Source organism: Protopterus annectens, chromosome 12.part0 (genome assembly GCF_019279795.1).
Source record: "Protopterus annectens isolate FY-2018-M chromosome 12.part0, PAN1.0, whole genome shotgun sequence".
NCBI lineage: Eukaryota > Metazoa > Chordata > Ceratodontiformes > Protopteridae > Protopterus > Protopterus annectens.
In genome coordinates this window covers 276,624,111-276,643,392 of record NC_056746.1, presented here as the reverse complement: position 1 = coordinate 276,643,392, position 19,282 = coordinate 276,624,111, and the positions used below count along the sequence as shown (strand labels likewise).

General features: G+C 39.2%; 1 protein-coding gene across 2 annotated transcripts in view; it reads left to right on the top strand.

Annotated features, from left to right (window-relative positions):
- SRL (sarcalumenin) overlaps nt 1-19,282 on the top strand; it is a 432,041-nt gene that overhangs the window by 376,986 nt on the left and 35,773 nt on the right. The gene's annotated exons all lie outside the window — the stretch shown is intronic.

The following is a 19,282-nucleotide window of genomic DNA, read 5'->3' as shown; positions in this document are numbered from 1 at the left end:
ACCACAGGGTTCAGTCCTGGGTCCTCTCCTGTTTGGTATCTACTTCTCTGAAGTGCAGGCCAACACAGAAGGTCTTTGACTAACAAAGTTTGCAGATGACTGCAAACTAGGAGCCATAATCGAAACTCCTAACGATGTGGACAAACTACAAAAGGGCCTCACTTAGACAGATACCTGGTGTCAAAGCCATGGCCTGAAGCTCAATGCCAAAAAGTGTATTGTCATCCCTTTGGTAAAAACTCTGTACCCATGAACTACCACATAGCTGGTAGTCTACTTAATGCTGAAAATGTGATAAGAGACCTTGGGACACAGGTGGACAGTAGTCTCTCCTTTGATAATCACATCGCCACAGTGGTCAGGAAATCCTTCTACATGGCTCATCTCATCACAAAAGGATTCTCATCCAGAAAAAAAGAGGTCATTGTTCCCCTCTACTCATCACTCATTAGACCCATTATAGAGTACAACGTCCCTTTTGGTATGTACCTCACAAGACATCTACAACAACTGGAAAGACCACAGAAATACCTCACAAAGAGGATTACTGGCCTCAAACAGATGCCCTATGCAGACCGTCTCAAAAAACTACAGCTTTACTCCATCACATATCACCTACTCAGGGGCACTCTCTGCCTAACATACATAGCTATGTCAAACCCAGAGCTGCTGGACATGCTCCACTTAAAGAAATCCCAATCCCTCCAAGCTACATGCTCTAGGGGCCTAAACCTTGTCACCACAATAAACAGAACATGCTGGAGGGATAGGTTCCTGTCCCAGAGACTTCCCATACTCTGGAACAGACTACCTATCTAAATCAAACAAAGCTCCTCATTAGCACTCTTCAAGAAAAACCTTGATGATTGGATGGGAAATGGGAAATTCACCCCGGGGATCACTTCTGTGGCTCTGCTCGACAGGGGCACAGGAAAATAATTTTCTTGGGTGGCGAAAGCCATGGTACATTTTTTGGCTAGGCTTGTATGGGCCCTAGGGTCGATAGCCTAGTACCTACCTATGAACCTATGATCCCTCAGATCAGACTCACAGCTAAAGCTTGTGGTAACCAAAAACCCTCGAGCTTCTCCCTTACCCATAACGCACCAACCCCAATTACCTCAGATCTCATTTGCCACTTCAAGCAAAAGATGTGGTCTTCCATCTCCTGTTATATATTTCTATTTTTCTTCAAAAACTTCTTCTATTACTGTCCCTTACCTTTGTTTATAAATTTCCTATTGTGTCTTCCATTTTCTTCTATACATTGTACAATTTTTTCTGTACCTCTCAGATATTATTGTTAGTATCTTCCTTCCCTCTACAATGCTGTCATAGTTTGGTTACCATTGTTGGTATTTTTGTCTTTTTTTTTTCACTTATTTCCCTATTAAAAATAAAGCTTTTCTTTTCTGTCTTAGGATATTATTAACAATGGCAGATAAATCAGCAGATTTTTAAAAAATGTACGAAGTGTGGGCACAAGCTGCCAATTTCTGATGCTCACACATTTTGTGTCTACTGTTTGGGTCCCCTCTGTTTACAAGATGATTGCTCAGTTTGTCATGGTTTTAATCCTTGTGCGCTAGTGGAACCAAAAACAAGCTGATCCTAAAAAGTCTTCTTCTTTCTTCCTTCTTCTTTTGGGAAAGCTATATTGGTGGGGTCTTCTTCCTCTGAATCAAAAACTACTAAAATTTTAAAAAAGTCCTCTTCTTCTGTGCCATCTTCCTTTCCTTCTCATCTTTGGACTCCTCAAGGAAAAGGTCTCATAAGGACCTGGTCTCAAGCCTGCATCTGAAAAAGGCAAAAGTTCAAGATCCTGCTAAAGAAAAGTTATCAGATCCGACACCTCCTCATTTGGATCCGATGAAGTCGAAGCTCTTGGATCCAACATAATCAGATCCGACTCTATCTGAACTTGACCTTCAGACTACCAAATTTCTACCCAGAACAAGGTACTCTCCATCACTGGATCCATTTCCTGACAAGGTACCTTCTCCGTTCCTAGAAAGACCCAGGTCTCCATCCATATACTCCACTCGTTCTTCCAGAAGCCTTACAGAAGACAATGTGGAGGGAATGGTGAGGAAGATTCTCTTAGCACAGAGCCAGATTGGTGTTCCTTCGGCTCCTAACCCTCTGGGTCAGGAGATCTGAAAATCTACTACTCCTCCAGTACACATTCCTTCTCTGACTCCTGTAGCTTCAGAGTTTTTGGATCAGAGTTGTCCAGATCCGTCTGGCTCAGATCAGCGGAAACGTTATCCTCAGATCCGAGATATTCTTTGAGGGTTCCAGTCCCATCAGATCTGGAAAGCTCCCAGAGCCATAGTCTACCTGTTGGATCTGAGGTGTTGCATTTGACTCCAAAGCTTTCTGAGGCATCTCTGCAACTCGGAGCCATGGCACTGGATAGCTCAACTTTGGCTTCCACATCAGGGGGTTGGTCCTTGGAGCAGGGGTGGCCTAAGATTCAAAAGCATGTCTTCTCAGATCCAATGGCTTCTCTATCTCTGAGCCACTCTGCCTTCAAGGCTGTGAAGAAAGTATTTTCTCTCTCGACAGTTCTGACGGATCCATCGTCCTCAGATCTTAAGTCCTCTGCCATGATGTCTCAGTGCTCAGAGCTTCACCATCTCCTGCCACAGGGACAGCCAGTACCAAAACCCAGATTATCACCCAGGGAATTGCAATCTCCTTTTCTGATACCTCCCCAGAGCACCCCACTGAGGAGGTCCCTAAGAAGAGGATGTATAAGAGGAACAAACTCCCCAGAGGAGTCCATCACAGAAGACACAAATTTCAAAGAAGGAGAAGGTTCCCCACGATCACCTCCTGAAGCTGTCTCCTTTGAAGACCCTCTAGAAATCCTTAAGTAGGACACAGCACAACTTACAATAGGGTTCAAAAGAACTGGCACAATTATTAAGGATACCAGTGAGTTTTTATAACTTTATGAAGCATCACTGATGAATAGCTTAAAAGATTGGTGTTTTGCCACTATGGATGTAGACTCTATTTTTGCAGTGATACCACATGATGTATGTGTGCATTTTGTAAAAAAAATTAGCTTGGCTTTAAAGAATAAAGTCAATCTTATATTAATTTGTAATGACAACTTTTATTGCTGGTATTAACCAATAATGTTGCCTGGTTTCAGAGGAAATTATTTAAGTAGGTGCGTGGTGTGGCTATGGCAACAGCTGTAACTAATACTTATACAAATATAATGCATACATGGGAGCGACTGTTTTAGCTCATGAGAATAGGGTTTGGGAGAGCATTGTGTTTTTAGTGACGTTTTGTTGATTTGTTTTTTATGTAGCACGGAGATGCTGACTTATTTGATGAATTTTACCATTATGCCTCCACTACGTTACCATTTCTATGGTTTAAAAGACATTTGTCATGTGATAGTACTGATTTTTTAGAAGTCACTATTTTTAGAAACAATGACGGCACTCTGGAGACTAAGTTATACAGAAAACCAGTCAAACGTAACTCATACCTGCATAGAAATAGTATGCATCCATAGTTCATATTTGGTAATGACGTACAGAATCAGATAACATGTGTAGCGAGGTTAAACACATTAGATGAGATGATGAAAATTCAACGAGAGAACATCTCAGTTGGTTTTGAAAATAGGGGTTACAACATATTGAATGTGAAATCCATAAGTGATGAAGTTAAACAACAAAGACAAAGGACAATGAGACCTATTTCTTTCTGAATGGTCAGTAGTTAATAGAGAGGTTCATCTGTCAAGACACATAGATGCTTATTAACATACAACAGGAACACAATTCAGATTAAGAAAATATTTAATAAATATTAGCACATTCTAAAGAATGTACCTGAATTGAGTCAGGTTATTTCAGACAAACTAAATTTTGGCTACAGAAGGAGTTCTAACCTGAAATAACTTTTATGTTATAAGGAGCAACCTCACACTAGTATACCTTTTAAGACCACTAGAAAAGGTACCTTTAGATGTGGAGGATGTACATACTGTAAATATATTATACTAATAAAGCTTTTAAACCATTAATGATCAGGATTTTGAATTAAGAGCATCAGGTAATTGCAATACTAATACATTTAGTTTATTTAGCTTTGTGTGATCATCGTGAGGCCTATTATGTTGGCAAAATGAATCAGAAATTTAAGCACCATACTGATAATCATATATCTGAGATAAAAAGACAAGTCCTTACTAATGCATTATATGGACATAAGGCTGATAGTAACACTCAACATAGTTTTAAGTTTTGTATTTTAAAGGTTTTATTTGAGCCATTACATGGTGGTTAGATTATACATATCACAGAGATGGAAGAATATTCATGGATCTTAAGGTTGAAAGCACACATCTCACCAGGATTAAATGGTTATGTTTCTTTAAAACCTATTTTAAGGGAATTACATAAGAAGGTATGGGCGTGTATAATATGTGATTTTATTGTTTTTACTATCTCTACAGTTCTAGATTTAATATACATATATGTATATATATATATATATATATATATATATATATATATATATATATAAAATATTATATTTTGTATTTAATCACACTGTTATTATTACAAAGCAATCTCAGAGTTTCAATACATCAACTCCTAAATTACTTCTATCCATCAGCAACCCTGGTACTCTGAGTTCAGGAATGAATGGCCTCGACATTAGTCAAGGTGCCTCACATAAGATTCTATATGCTGTACTGCAGAGGTTACTAAGAGTCCAGTGGTCTCAATTTTCATACCATCCTTTAACCCCAATAATCATCACACAGCTTTGAAAGACTCATATGAAATGGTGGCTAACCTCTCCCACAATTTATGCAGCGAGACCGTTTGATATGCAGCATTAGATTACTGTTGCTGTAGCCTAAGATATTTGGGTCCCAACCCTCACCAACTGGCCAGCTTTTCAATGCTTAAGAACACCCTCCACATGCTCTGTCAGGAGCTCAAGGTAGAGCTCCATATATAAAGGTAGTTAGAGGATCAAAATCTTCAGAGCTTTCTTGCCACCGAAGTGTGTTCCTTCTTTGGTCTTCTTGGAACTGTCGGTCACTATCAGTCCTTCGAGGCTGGGCAGATAAGTCGCTTCTTGGGGAAAAATCTCCCACATAATTATATCTCTGAGAAAAACTCTGTGAAATTGTTGGTTTTCTTGGCTATGAAACTTGTATATCAGGACTGTCGCAATTGTCAGAGGATTATTTACTTTGTGAATGCTTGTGTGCAGAAACTGTGCAAAATCCATTTTTGACAATGTTTCCTACATATTTATGTACCTTGCTAGGAGAAGGAAATTGTGCTTTTGGGAACTGTCAGTGATTTCTTTACCCGAGAGCCACCTTTTTGCTGTAATAAGATTTACAGACTCTCAAGCTTCAGTGCTTTCTTCTAGGATGAATCTGTGGAGCAGCTACCAATCACCTTGGCTCTTTCTTCCAAAATCCACATGAAGAAGAAGAAATTTGCCAGGATGTCTTTGGACTAAAGTTTTTGCTTCTGTCTTTTAGGAACAGGAAAAAAAGTTAACAGTTAATATTCCTGTTTCCGAGGTGAAAAATTCTTTGACTGCCTCTTTGATGTCTGTTTTCCATTTAATTAAACATGCATCCAAAGCTGCTGCTTCTGAGTCATTCATGAGAACATTTGATTAGCTTCATTATCAGAAATCTTCTTCAAGATGTGAAAACTAAGATTTTTAAATTCCCTCTGGACAAGGAAGGTCTCTTTGGCCCTTCTGCTGCTGAGGTAGGTTCTTAACAGATTTGTTGAGAGGGAAAGTTGATTCAAAGGAGTGACCTAAATCTTCCAATCTTACTTTTTTAAGGCAAGTAAAAAATTTCCTTCCACATGAGCTTTCTTTTTCAAAAGCAATTCAAACAGCAAGGTGGCGCAAAACAAAACTTTTAATAAACAATGTCAAGCTGTCTCTAAAAGAAAGGAAAAGCCTCTCAAAATCAACAACAGTCTAAAATGTCTAGAATGATTATTAGCCACTTCAGGGCCCCCCTCTTCCCATCCTCCACCCTCGAATCTGGCAATGTTTCCCTCTCCCTGAGCTCTACATCATCCTATGTGACAACAGAATGTTTGAGACAGATAGATTCTCAAAGTTATTCAACAGTGGTACACTTGGCAATGGGAGTCTCTCCTGCCCTTCCAGGTGATTCCTCCATAAAACATTTATCTCTGTTTCCTCCAGTTATAGAACAAATGTTATCTCAGAGAGTCATAGAGCCAGTGCCTGACTGGCAGAAGAGCAAAGGGTTTTATGCAAAGATTGTTCTGGTAACAAAGAAAGTAGGGGTTTGGAGGCATGTGCTAGACCTTTCCTTTCTCAATCTTTTTATCAAGGTCCCAGAGTTCAAAATGTTATCCCTTCTGAACCTGTTGCCACTTATCCCCTTACTAGCTTTAATGGTAAAGCTATACTTAAAAGATGCTTACAATCACATTTCTGTTGTCAAGCATTTCAGACAATTATTAAGACTTTTCTGTATCTGGCTTACATTATCAGTTCTCTGTCTTACCCTTTGGACTATCTGCCGCTTTAAGGTTGTTTACAAAGTGCCTTTCTCCAATAACTGCTTATTGCAGACTTCAAAGAGTTCACATTTTTCCATACTTGAATGATTGTCTTATATTTGCAAACTTGTTTTCCAGCTGTCAAGAGTCCTTAGTAAGTGTTGAGTATCTTCTACTCAGTCTAGGTTTTCAAGTACTGATTTGTGCCTCTTAATGGTCCAGGATAGGTTTTATCCCATAGAACATTAAGCAGCACTGACATTAAGCAAACATCATATTCTTTACATTGTGCTTTGCTTCACGTCCTTCTGCACAATGTACAACCACATTTATGTGTGCTTAGTGCATTACAGATGTAAATGCAGTCGGACATCATGTGGAAGGACGTTAAGTGGCGCTCACCTGTAAACTTCTCACAAAATTGTTTTCGTTGAATTTCAGTTAAAGTCTACCCTGGGATGACCTTTATTTCTCCAGGCAAAGTAGAGATATTCCAAAAGTTCTTCCTGAGTTTTTCAAATCAAAACCAGGTATCTACCAGGGAATTTCTCAGGATTCTTGAGTACATGGCTTCTATGATTCTTATGATTCCCATGGCCAGACTTTACATGAGAAAAAATACAGTGGTACCTCAGGACAGTCTACACTCAGCATCTGTACCCTTTATCTTTTTGGATCCCTATATTGAGGTTTTTTAGGGAGGGAGATTCTATGGTTGATAAATCAGTTTTCCCACAATCAGTTTTTCCCATTTTCCTTTCCTCACTCCTCATCAGTCTGTCACAACAGATGCTTCAGATATGGCATGTGGAATGGTTTCCAAAGGTGTGAAAGTACAGGTTCTACGGACCAAACTCAACAGGCAAAAGCACATAGATGTCATATAGATGATGGCAGTAATACATGCCTTGAAAAGCCCTAAAAAATCTCTCATCTCCAGAACTGTTATAAATTTTCACAGACACCACCACAGTATGTAACAAACAGAGGTACCATTTCTTACCCCTTTGCAGACTTGCTATGATAGCCTGGGAAGCAGCAACTCAGCTCATTTTGACTCTTCAGGCTTCAGACATTCCATCAGAGCAAAACTTTATAGCAGAAAAGCTAAACAGGGCTAGGACAGACCCCCACAAATTTATACTTCATCCTGGGATCTTCCAAGAATTGATCCAAATGTAAGGAACACCTCAAGTAGATCTATTTGTCTTCTCTCAGAATAATCAATTAAAGAAATTTTGCTCCAGGATTCCTTGCTAGCAAGCCTGAAAAACAGAAGCCTTCTCTTGTGGAGAATGTTCCTGTATGTTTTTCCGCCCTTTCCACTGATACCCAGTGATCTTCTTAAGATCCAAAAAAGCTCCCCAAAGACTGTGGTTGTTATTCTCTTTTGGCTCATGTAGTAATGGTTCTCCCTTCTTTTGAAACTGGCCAAGGCCAAGAGCAGTTGCCACAGCCTTCCCCACAGACTGGATTTACACACACACAATGCAAGGGTTGTTTGATAAACCCCAACATAAAAAATATTCCATTGACTGCTTGAATGATAGAATTTTGATAACTTTTAAGCACCCTTTCTCTGTGGACATGCAGCAGGTATTGAAGAATGCTACAATATCTTCTACTAGGAAATCATATATGTGTAAGGGGACAAAATGTTCTAGTTGGTGCTATTCTAAGAACCAGGGCACTTCTAAGGCCTGGCTGCCTCTAGTTTATGATTATTTTTGTGAATTGCTGTCCTCTGGCCTTTCATACTTATCCATGAAGGTTCATTTGTCAGACATTTCTGCGTGTCTACCCTTTGATCCCCCTCCCTTTTTCTGCCTGTTCTCAAATCAAGCAGTTTCTGAAAAGGAATCTTTACATATTTATCCAGCTAGAAAACAGGTGACTCCTCCTTGGAATCTTAACTTTATCCATGAAAAGCCTACTGGAAGAGTATCTGAGTTACAACCTCTTATGGTGAGTCAACCCTAATTCATTTTCTATAAAGACAGGGTTTCTTTGAGAAGAACTACTTCTTTTGTGCCCAAAGTGATCTCAGAGTTTACCTTCAGCCAGTCTCCTTGTCTTTTTTTCCGGAAACACAAAACAAAAGAGAAAAAAGTTTTCATACACTGGATATTCACGGGCAGCTCAGATACTACTTAGACAAAACTATGTGATTTAGGAAAGATGACCAGCTGTTTGTCTCCTGTGAAAGTGTAAGAAAAGGACAACCAGTATCAAACAATTTTTAGGTTAATGCCTCATTCTGTTTTTTTTTTTTTTGATAATCTCACCATAGCAAGCCAATTCCAGGCAGAGTTAGGACCAATTCCACTAGGGCTTTGGTTTCTTTTGAGGCTTTCCAGAAAGGGATGCACTCTGAAAGTATTCCAGAGATGGCAACTTGGTCCTCTGAATGTACGTTTACAAAAGCAATACAAAATGCCTTCCTTTTCCAGGGCCAGAACAGGCTTTGCTAGGACTATTCTCTAGGGGCACCTGGATTCTTAATTTACTTCCTCCTCTCTTTTTAATTTCTAAGCTATGGTAATCTTCCCAAATAGCTTAGGCTACTGCAACAATCATCAAATGTTGAACATAGTACAATTGTGTAAGTAATCTTACCATAACAGCAAATGTTCTAATAAAATAGATCACTGTTAGAGTAGCCATATCCTCCCTATAGCCCCTTTACTTTTAGCATTTTTTCTGTATTGTCAGGGTGTCAATGCATATACCCTTGTGTATATACTTGCTGTTGCATTATGTTTCTTAGCTCTAGTTTTTCCGTTTCAAGGTTATTGCCTCCTTTATTGGAGCAAAAAACCTGTGTTGATTTTGGCACTCTGTCTTTATATATGGAACTTTGCTCATGCTTCTGACAGAGTATGTGAAGGGCATCCTTAAACTTTGAAAAGCTGGCGGGTAGGCAAGGGATGGTATGCAAATAACTTAGGATTCTCCAACAGTGATCTATTAGAACACCTATTGTAATAGAATGTTTACTTACACAACTGTATTTTTTTACTACTCCTGGGGTGGCAATCACCACTGATGCTTCCTTTTTGAGGGGGGAGGGCACTTTGAGGTGAAGATGGTTCACGTAACTAGGAATCAAACAGAGGCCAATCTTCACATCAGTATCCTGAAGATGAGAGCAGTCATCCTAAGACTATGGTAATTCAGCATCTTCTGCCAACAGGAGAGATAGCCATTCAAACAGACAACTTGACTGTTGGGTGGTATTTAAACAAGTAAGGAGGAACTAGAGCCTATCCTCTTTACTGGAAAGCCATGATGGTTTGGCATTGGGCAATTGCTTTGCATCACTTTCTAGACTACACATTTTGAAAAGAGTCAACTGCCTTGTGTACAGGCTCAGCAAATCTACCTTGATGCCCTATGAATGTTCTCTCAATCCAGCAGCAGCTTAGCAGATATTCAGCTGCTGAGGCCAGCCTTGCAGCAGTCTCAAATGCAGCAGCTCTTTTAACCTAATCTATTTGGAGAGACAGTCCCTGAGAGATGCTCTAGTTGTTTAGTGACTAACTTGAGTTCTCTGTGCCTTTCTCTCTTTTCTCCTGATGTCCATTTTTTTACATAAAGCAGCACCATGCAAAGCCAGGGTGATCCTTATTGTTCCATGCTGGCTACAGTACATTTGGTTTTCTTTGCTCATGCCTCATCTGACGAAGCACTGATGGCTTCCAGATCCCCTTATGGCTCTGTTTCTGCAGTTCTCTTAATGATCAAGGAGTGTCATTTGCATACCTTCTGTTTCTTAAAAAAGAATCCACTCATAGAGTATACACAAGCAAATGGAAATGCTTCTCTGCATGACCAACCAATCAAGGTAATGATCCATTTTCTGCTTACATTCCTGAAATCCTTCAGTTTCTTTCGAACTTTTTTGATGCAGGTTTGAGTTACTCAGCAATCAAAATATAACTGGCATCCATATCCAACTGTGTAATGCCATTGACTCATTTCAATACCTCACAGAAATTATGCATGCGTTTTTTTACAAGGGACATTTCTTCTACGCCTTCAAATAAAGGGCCTGGTACCACCTTGGTACCTCAGTTTTCCCTTAGAAACCTTGATAAAATGTCCCTTTGAGACACCTTTAGCACAGCAAAACTTCCTGTCTTAGAAAACTCTGTTGTTTGTATCAATTACTTCTGCAAGAAGAATTTCAGAATTACAAACCTTATGTTCTTGCCCTCCACAAATTCCATAAAGACAGAGAATCTCTCTCTAAACCAATCCTTCATTTATCTCTAAAATTGCTTTAGAAAACAATGTAAACCACTTTGTTCATTTGCCAGTTTTCTTTCCAAACCAGTCTCACAAAGAGTGCATTATTCACACCCTAGATGTTGACAAACAGCTGAGAGTCTAGCCACACAAGACAAAATTCTTTAGGAAAAGTATGCAATTGACATTCATTATTAGATCACTGCTACAGTTGCTTAAGCTGTAGAGGTTATATCCTGCACAAGATGTAATGGCCAGCCAGCATGCAGAGCTTTAGAGCACCTTCCATACAGCCAGACCATTGATGGCTCGAGTAGACAAGGGAGACAGTAATCATTCTGGGAGCCAAGCCCTTCACTGCTTTCCTGCCTCAGAAGACAACTCTTCTTGCTGGTTTCCAAGGATCACTGGTTGGCTAGCATTTCTGCATTATTGAACAGATAAGTTCCCTTCAGGGAAAATCCTTCCACATTTGTTTAGATTTTTTTTTCTGTTTCTGAAGATTCCCTGTGTGATGAACACAGAATGGAATTGAAGGGAACAAATTCAGTTATTTCTCTTCAGGCAACATATTCTGATCATGAGGAGAGTATTTCTTCTGATTTTTTCATATGAAGAATTCTGCCCTTCTGAAACCATCTCTAAAGTGAGTTAGTGTTTCCAGTGGGAACAGTATGACATTCTAGTTTCTTTGAAAAAATATTATGCTTTATTACATTTGGAATTTCCTCAAAGTATTGCTGTCTATCCTCTTCTACCACATCCGGAGGATATTTTTATTACAGCCAACAACATACCTGACAACCAGCCTGCAGCCCTTTAAAAAAGACAGGTGGACTGTAGAAGGTTCCTCAGTCTTACAAATACCTATATTTTAATCCCAGATCTGTCCCTGCAGTGATTTCCTTGTTAAATCCTTCTGCAGCTAAACATTTAGTTAATACCCATTCCTCTTCCTCGGACAAGGATGGGAAAGTTTTTGAAAGATTTAGGGAGAGAGTGTATTCTTCTGCCACTCATATTTTCAGAATTCTTAATTGTCAGATTCACACGTTAAAGTTTTTGTTTGCTTCTTTTGGGAATTTGAGGAACGTAACTGTCACTTTTTCTTTATCTGAGGATAAATCATCTCTAAAATGCTGTTATTGCTTCTGTTTCTCAAGTAATCAAACATTCTTTAAAGTGGTCTTATGACTCAGTTGATGCCTTTGCCAGAGCAGCAGCTGCTGGGTCTGTTATGAGATTTGCATGGTTGCAGTCTCAAAATTAGTTTGAAGTTCTCCCCATGATAAGAAGACTGTATTTGGAACATCTGCTGCTGAGGTCCTTAAAAATATGATGAGAGAGGAAAACTGATTCAAGGGATGGCTCAGATTTTTTCAGCCTTTCTTCTCCAAGTTTGTTAAAGATTTCAATTCAAGATCCTTTTATAAAAAGCAAAATAATCAGTCTCAACAAACGTCGGATAAGCAAGTGGTCAAAAATCAATGGCAAAGAGGCTTTAAAAAAAGGTGGAGCCTCACAGAAATAAGGACAGTCAAACAAATCGAAATAACTATGTATACAATGTACCTGCCTCCCACCTTGGCAACCCTTTAATTCTTCCTCAAAGTGTGGTTCTCCATTACTTTCTTTGACAACAAATAATCTCAAATGGGTTCTGAAGGTTATTCATGAAGAGTACATATGGCAGTGAGGATCCCTAACTCCTTTTCATGGGATTCCACCTCATCCACCAGATCAAACATCTTATTTTTTCCTGTCATTCAGCATCTACTTGTTCAAGGTGTAATAGAACTTACCCTCTCTCTTGCAGGAAAAGGTTTTTATTCGAGGATGTTTCCAGTACTGAATGAAGAAGTTTCATGGAGCCCAGTCCTAGATCTTTTCTTTCTCAACTAGCTTGTGAAAGTTCCAAAGTTCAAAATACTATATCTTCACAACCTCTTACTTTTTATTTCTTCTTTTAATTTTTGGCAACTCTAGATTTAAAAGATGCTTATCATCACATTCCAATAGCCACAGATTTCAAGTGTTTTTTAAGATTTTCTGTGTCTAGATTACACTTTCAGTTCTCTGCATTACAGTTGGGGTTATCTACTGTTCCAAGGGTGTTTACAAAGTATCTTGTTCCAGTAACAGCCTATTGCAGACTGCAAGATATTCACGTTTTTCTTTGTTTAGACAACTTGCTTATCTTTGCAAAGTCCTTTTCAAAGTGGCAGGAATCTGTTACTTGGATAAGAGCTCTCCTTTGCAGCCTGGGTTTCCAGGAGAACATTCAAAAACCTTGCCTAATTCCATCCCACAGAATAGTATTCCTGGGGTGTCTCATGGATTCATCCATTCAAAGAGCTTTTCTCCGGAAAAGAAAATATACATTTATATCTAGATCTGTTCCTGAGTTTTTCCACTCAGTCGAGGACTTCATCAAGGGAATTTCTCAGGATTTATGATGCTCATGATTCCTCTAATCAGACTCCACATGAGAAAGATTCAATGGTACCTAAAATATGTATGGTCCCAACATCAACACCCGTTGACATTTCAAATTCCAGTTTTGGGATTTGGTTAAAGGGAACTTCTTTAGTGGCAAGACAAGATTTATCTGAATCCGTGTCTCCCATTCTCCCTTTCAACTCCAATACAGTCTGTAACAACAGATGCCTCAGAATTTGTTTGGGGGGCTGTGTCTTTGAGGGTAGAACAACAAAGACAGACCAAAACACACAAATATCAAAGAGATATTGGCAGTAATACATGCACTCAACTCTGTCATTTATCTGTGGTCCCCAGGACCACTAGAAGTGGCTACAGACATCATTACAGGGATGTGGTACATAAACACGGAGTTCTATAAGATACCCTATGTGCAGATTAGCCACTTAGCCTGAGATATAACAATCTGAAGCAAGCTCACTCTACAAGCTTCTTATGTTCTGTCAGAGCTAAACTTTGTGGCAGGCAAACTGAAAAAGACCAGGACAGACCTTCATGAATTTGATCCAGCAGTGTGGAGCTCCTCAGATACATCTTTTTACCTCCATTCACAACAAACAACTGGAAAGATTCTGCTTCAGAATTCTTTGCAAGCAGGCCTGAAAAAATATATTCTCATTTATTTGGACAGGAATATTCTTGTATTGTATGTCTTCCATCCTTTTCAGTGATATCCAGGGTCATTCTGAAGATTCAGAAGCACTTTCCTAAGATCATTGTAGTGACTCCCTTCTGGCCCAGGCAACAGTGGCTCTCCTTTCTTTTGGAAATGGCCAAGGGCAATTACCACAAGCTTCCTCACAGAATGGACCTGCTCACACAAAACAGGGGTTGTTTGATATACCCCAACCTGAAACAACTTCAAATGACTGCCTGGATGATAGAATTTTAATACCTTTTAGGCACCTATTTTCTGAAGACAAGCAGCAGGTATTGAAGGAGACAAATAAACCTGCTGCTAGGAAATCATATATTAGCAAATGGAAAAGAGTTTCTAGCTGGTGACACATTAAGAACCAAGACCCTTGTTTTTGTGTGTGAGTTATTATCCACTGGGCTTTCTTATTCCTCTATGAAGATTTCATTTTTGGCCATTTCAGCATGTCCACCCATGTATCCTTCCTCAATCATTGTACTCTCATGTCTTGCTGCTTTTAAAATGGGTTCTGCATTCCTGTCCACATAGGATCTTAGTTTTATTTTGAAAAAAAACAACCCTTGCTCCATTTGAACCAGCTCATCAGGCTAATTTGTGGTTGTTAACATGAAAAACAGTGTTCCTGAATGCCTTGACTTCTTCAAGCAGGGAGTCTGAGCTGCAAACTCTTACTGTGGGTCAGCCCTGTCAAATTTGCCTCAAAGACAGGGTTTATTTGAGAACAAATCCTTCATTTATGCCTAAAGTGGTATCAGAGTTTACTTTGAGACAAGCCATTCCATCTCCCTGTCTTCTTTCCAAAACCTAAAAACGAGGGAGAAACGTTTCTTCATACTCTTGATGTCCACATACAATTTATATACTATCTTGACAAAACTAAAATGTTCAGAAATTCTGATCCATTATTCATTTCTTATGAGCGTAAGAAAAAAAGACAATCAGTGTCAAGGCAAACAATTCCTGAGTGGATGTACCATGCTGTCTCCTTTTGTTATTCCAACCATAACAAGTCAATGCCAGTCAGGGTCAAGTCATATTCTAGTAAAGTCTTGGCTTCTTCAGTGACTTTTTACAAAGGGGTTGATTCTAGAAATAGTCTAGAGACAGCAGTTTGGCCTTCTGTGCGTAATTTCACAAAGCACTAGCAACTAGACAGCTTTTCCAGGTGTAGGGCAGGCTTTGCTAGGACCACTCTCCTGTGGTGCATGTAACATCATTCTTCCTCCTCCAAAACTTTCAAAGCTTTGGTATTCTTTCCATATAGCTTAGATTCCTGCAGTAGTAATCTAATGATGAGCAGAGTACAATTATGTAAGTAAGCTTTACTTAGTGCATGTTTGACTAGATCACTGGTGCAGCTATCATACCCTGCCTCCATCTCCCTTTATTTTGTCATTACACCTTTGACAATGCTGAAGTAATACTTACCAAGCTAAAACTAAACTCCAAAAAAGTAGTTAACATAATTGGATGCTACCTACCACCCAGAAACAATATAGCCACATTAGAAAACTTACACTGGTCTGCCATTACACTTCCTCAGGAAACAATCATCATGGGTGATTTCAACATTGATTGGCTCACCTGCAGCTCTACTAACCCCACTAATTATATCAACCTCCACAGATTTCCACAAGCCATCCCTTCTCCTACAAGAATAGATAAAAAATCCAAAAGGCAATCAATACTTGACTGGATTTTAACAAATAGACCAGAGCACATCTCACGCTCTGGCTGCCTCCCAGACAGCCTGAGTGACCATCTGCCAACCTTTATACTAAGAGACCCTGCTCATTATACTAAACAGACCACCTACCGCCTAATTAGTGACAAAAAACTTTAACCCAGCAACTTTATATCCACCTTAAAAAGTTGTAACTGGACTCCACTCAAACAACTCAATCTAGATGAAGCAGTCAAATATTCCAACTCAATCTTCTTAGACATCCTGAACTCACATGCTCCTCCCAGAACAGTCAGAACCAAAGCTATCATTCCTCCATGGCTAACTAAAGAAACCCAGTCTTTCCTTAAAACAAGAGATAAAGCCTGGGAACAATGGCATAAAAATAGAACTCGTATCACAAAAAAAAAACTACGTAGAGCTTAGAAACAAAGCCAAAAAAGCAGTCAAAAAGACAAAATCAGCTACTACCACAACATACAAACAAAGCACCAAAACAATCCACAAAAGTTCTGGTCTGCCATTAATAACATACGTCTTCCAGGTAAATCTAGCATACCCCATCCAACTACATCAAGCACCACAGATGACATTCCAACTCAATTCAATAAATTCTTTACAGAATCCATCCTAACCTTAGCTAGCCCACAGACTCCCACCCCTTCCACGAAATCACTCCACTTTTGTGAGAACAATAACACCTTTTCATTTCAGCCCTGTATCTATACTTATCAACAGGTCTATTTTGGAAAATCGCATCCCTGCAATTTAGAAAGCTGCCCAGAAGGAAGGGACTCTTCTGAGCTAACCAGCTACCGTCCCATTGCCATTCTTTCCCCACTCTCTAAAATACTAGAAAGATGTATTCATTATCAAATAATGGACCACCTCCTCACCCACAGTCTCCTATCCAACACACAACATGGCTTCTGCCCCTTCCACAGTACTACCACTTCTCTAATGTCTTTTACTAACACAATAAATCACCATAGAAACAATTCTAAATATATATCCACCATATTTCTTGATCTCTCCAAAGCTTTTGACATGGTATCACACAGTGAATGTGTTCTCTCTGACTTAAATCTCAGTAACTCCACCATTGCTTGGTTCAAAAGTTACTTGTACAATTGGCGGCAAGCAGTACAATGGCAGCAGAACCACTCCCCTCTTCTCCCAGTAACTCTAGGAGTTCCCCAAGGCTTCATCCTAGGACCTCTGCTGTTCTTTCTATTTACAAACAGCCTCCTCTCCTCTGCCCCTCATGCCTCAGTAATATAATACTCTGTTGACTACACACTTATACATGCGTCTTCTTCCATACAAGAACTACATGCACTAACTCAAGAATCCTTTTTCTCTGTTGAGGCATGGCTCACCAAATCCCAACTGATTCTAAACCCAAATAAAACAAAATTCCTGCTTTTCATGCCTACAAGATCTGGAGCTCCCAACCCCTCATTCACTATCCTGCCCAGGAATAATTCTACAATCTCCCCTGTTACTCACATCAAACTGTTAGATGTACAGCTAGATAATAGTATGAAATGTGATATACACATCTCCTAGACCATAAAAAAGTACACAAAAAACTGGGAGTTCTATATAGAAAGGAACAGTTTCTTAATAAATACACTAAGTCTACCATTGCACACATAAGTTTCCTATCTACACTACTGTATGCCTCTCCAATTCTCACCAGCCGAAGACTGAATTAGCCAAACTTGAATTCTGTTATAACAAAATAGCTAACACAGACTCTCCTTATAGGTCTCTCCATTGTACTGCTCTAAAATAACTTAAAATGGCTGGAACTTCCACACCTCCTGCTATACAATCAACTAACCATAGCCCATAAAATCCTATACCAGCCAGAGAAACCCCCTGCACTGCAAAATCTATTACTCCCTTATTCTAGCAACAGGTCTCTTTGCTCCAACAACAAATTTCTTCTTGAGGTAACTAAATCCAGAAACACAATAGGTGATTCCCTCTTCCCTAACCTCACCTCAGAAATATGGAATACGCTGCCCTCCCACATATCATCTAATTCTTCCTTGGCCCAGTTCAAATATAACCTAAAAACTTACCTAATACTTGGCTATGTTTGTGTACTAATCCTGACTAACTCCTATCCACTACCCGTACCCTTATTCTCTTACCTAACTAATACTTGGCTATGTTTGTGTACTAATCCTGACTAACTCCTATCCACTACTCATACCCTTATTCTCTTACCTAACTAATACTTGGCTGTGTTTGTGTACTAATCCTGACTAACTCCTATCCACTACTCATACCCTTATTCTCTTACCTAACTAATACTTGGCTGTGTTTGTGTACTAATCCTGACTAACTCCTATCCACTACTCATACCCTTATTCTCTTACCTAACTAATACTTGGCTATGTTTGTGTACTAATCCTGACTAACTCCTATCCACTACTCGTACCCTTATTCTCTTACCTAACTAATACTTGGCTGTGTTTGTGTACTAATCCTGACTAACTCCTATCCACTACCCGTACCCTTATTCTCTTACCTAACTAATACTTGGCTATGTTCCTGTACTAATCCTACCCACTACCCGTACCCTTATTCTCTTACCTAACTAATACTTGGCTATGTTCCTGTACTAATCCTACCCACTACCCGTACCCTTATTCTCAGCTCTAACAACTCAGCTGCTGACTTACTACAATCTCTTCCCCGGAGGATTTACTAATAGAAAAGACCCGGATAATCTCTGAATATACTCTAAATCACATGTATTTTTATGAGTTGTCTGCCTGTAGTTATACAATACATACCTTATATTGATTGTAAAGAGAAAATTCCTAACTCCCCAAAACTGAACTTTTGGGTATTTTTTTTAAATTATTATAAGGGTTTATCATTTTGTATTGAATGTATTCTCTGTATTTTTCTGTATTTTATGTATGTAGTTCTGTTTAGTGGAACTTTTCTCTCCGGGTCTCTGCTGAAAAAGGACATGTGTCCAGTTGGACATTCCCAGTAAACAAATGCAAAATAAAATAAAATAATAATAAATAAATAATTTTTTGTATCATTTTATTAGCCAGGATGGGGACATTGATGTTTATATACCTAGCACTGACCTGTTTTAGGACTCTAACCTCCCTTCCTATTTGACATAAAAGCTCTGAAGGGCTTGACACCCAGACCACTGACTTCCTCCATTGTCTGCTTGAGCCTTCATACATCTGGGTGGATGGAATGCACCCTAAAGCTTTGTAAGCTGGCCAGCCATTATATCCTCTCCAGGATATAACCCATATAGCTTAGGCTACTGTAACAGTGATCTAGTTGAATATTTACAGTTATGGTAAGTTTCATTACACAGCTGTACTTTCATCTCCTTTGCAACTGGCAAATTAGGGCAAAATGTATCTAAAGTGACCTCGTTCTAACTGCATCTCATTATATTGTTTTCATGTGTTAATTTCAGAATAAATCCTTACCAGTCCAGTCAAAGACTCATACCACTAGATGACTTGCTGCTTCATCAGCCTTTTTCAGAAGTTCCACTATGGGAGAAATTTGCTCTGTAGCAGCTTGGTCTACACAGCACACCACTGCAAGCATTATAAATTGGATATAATCTCCAAATCCAAAGTT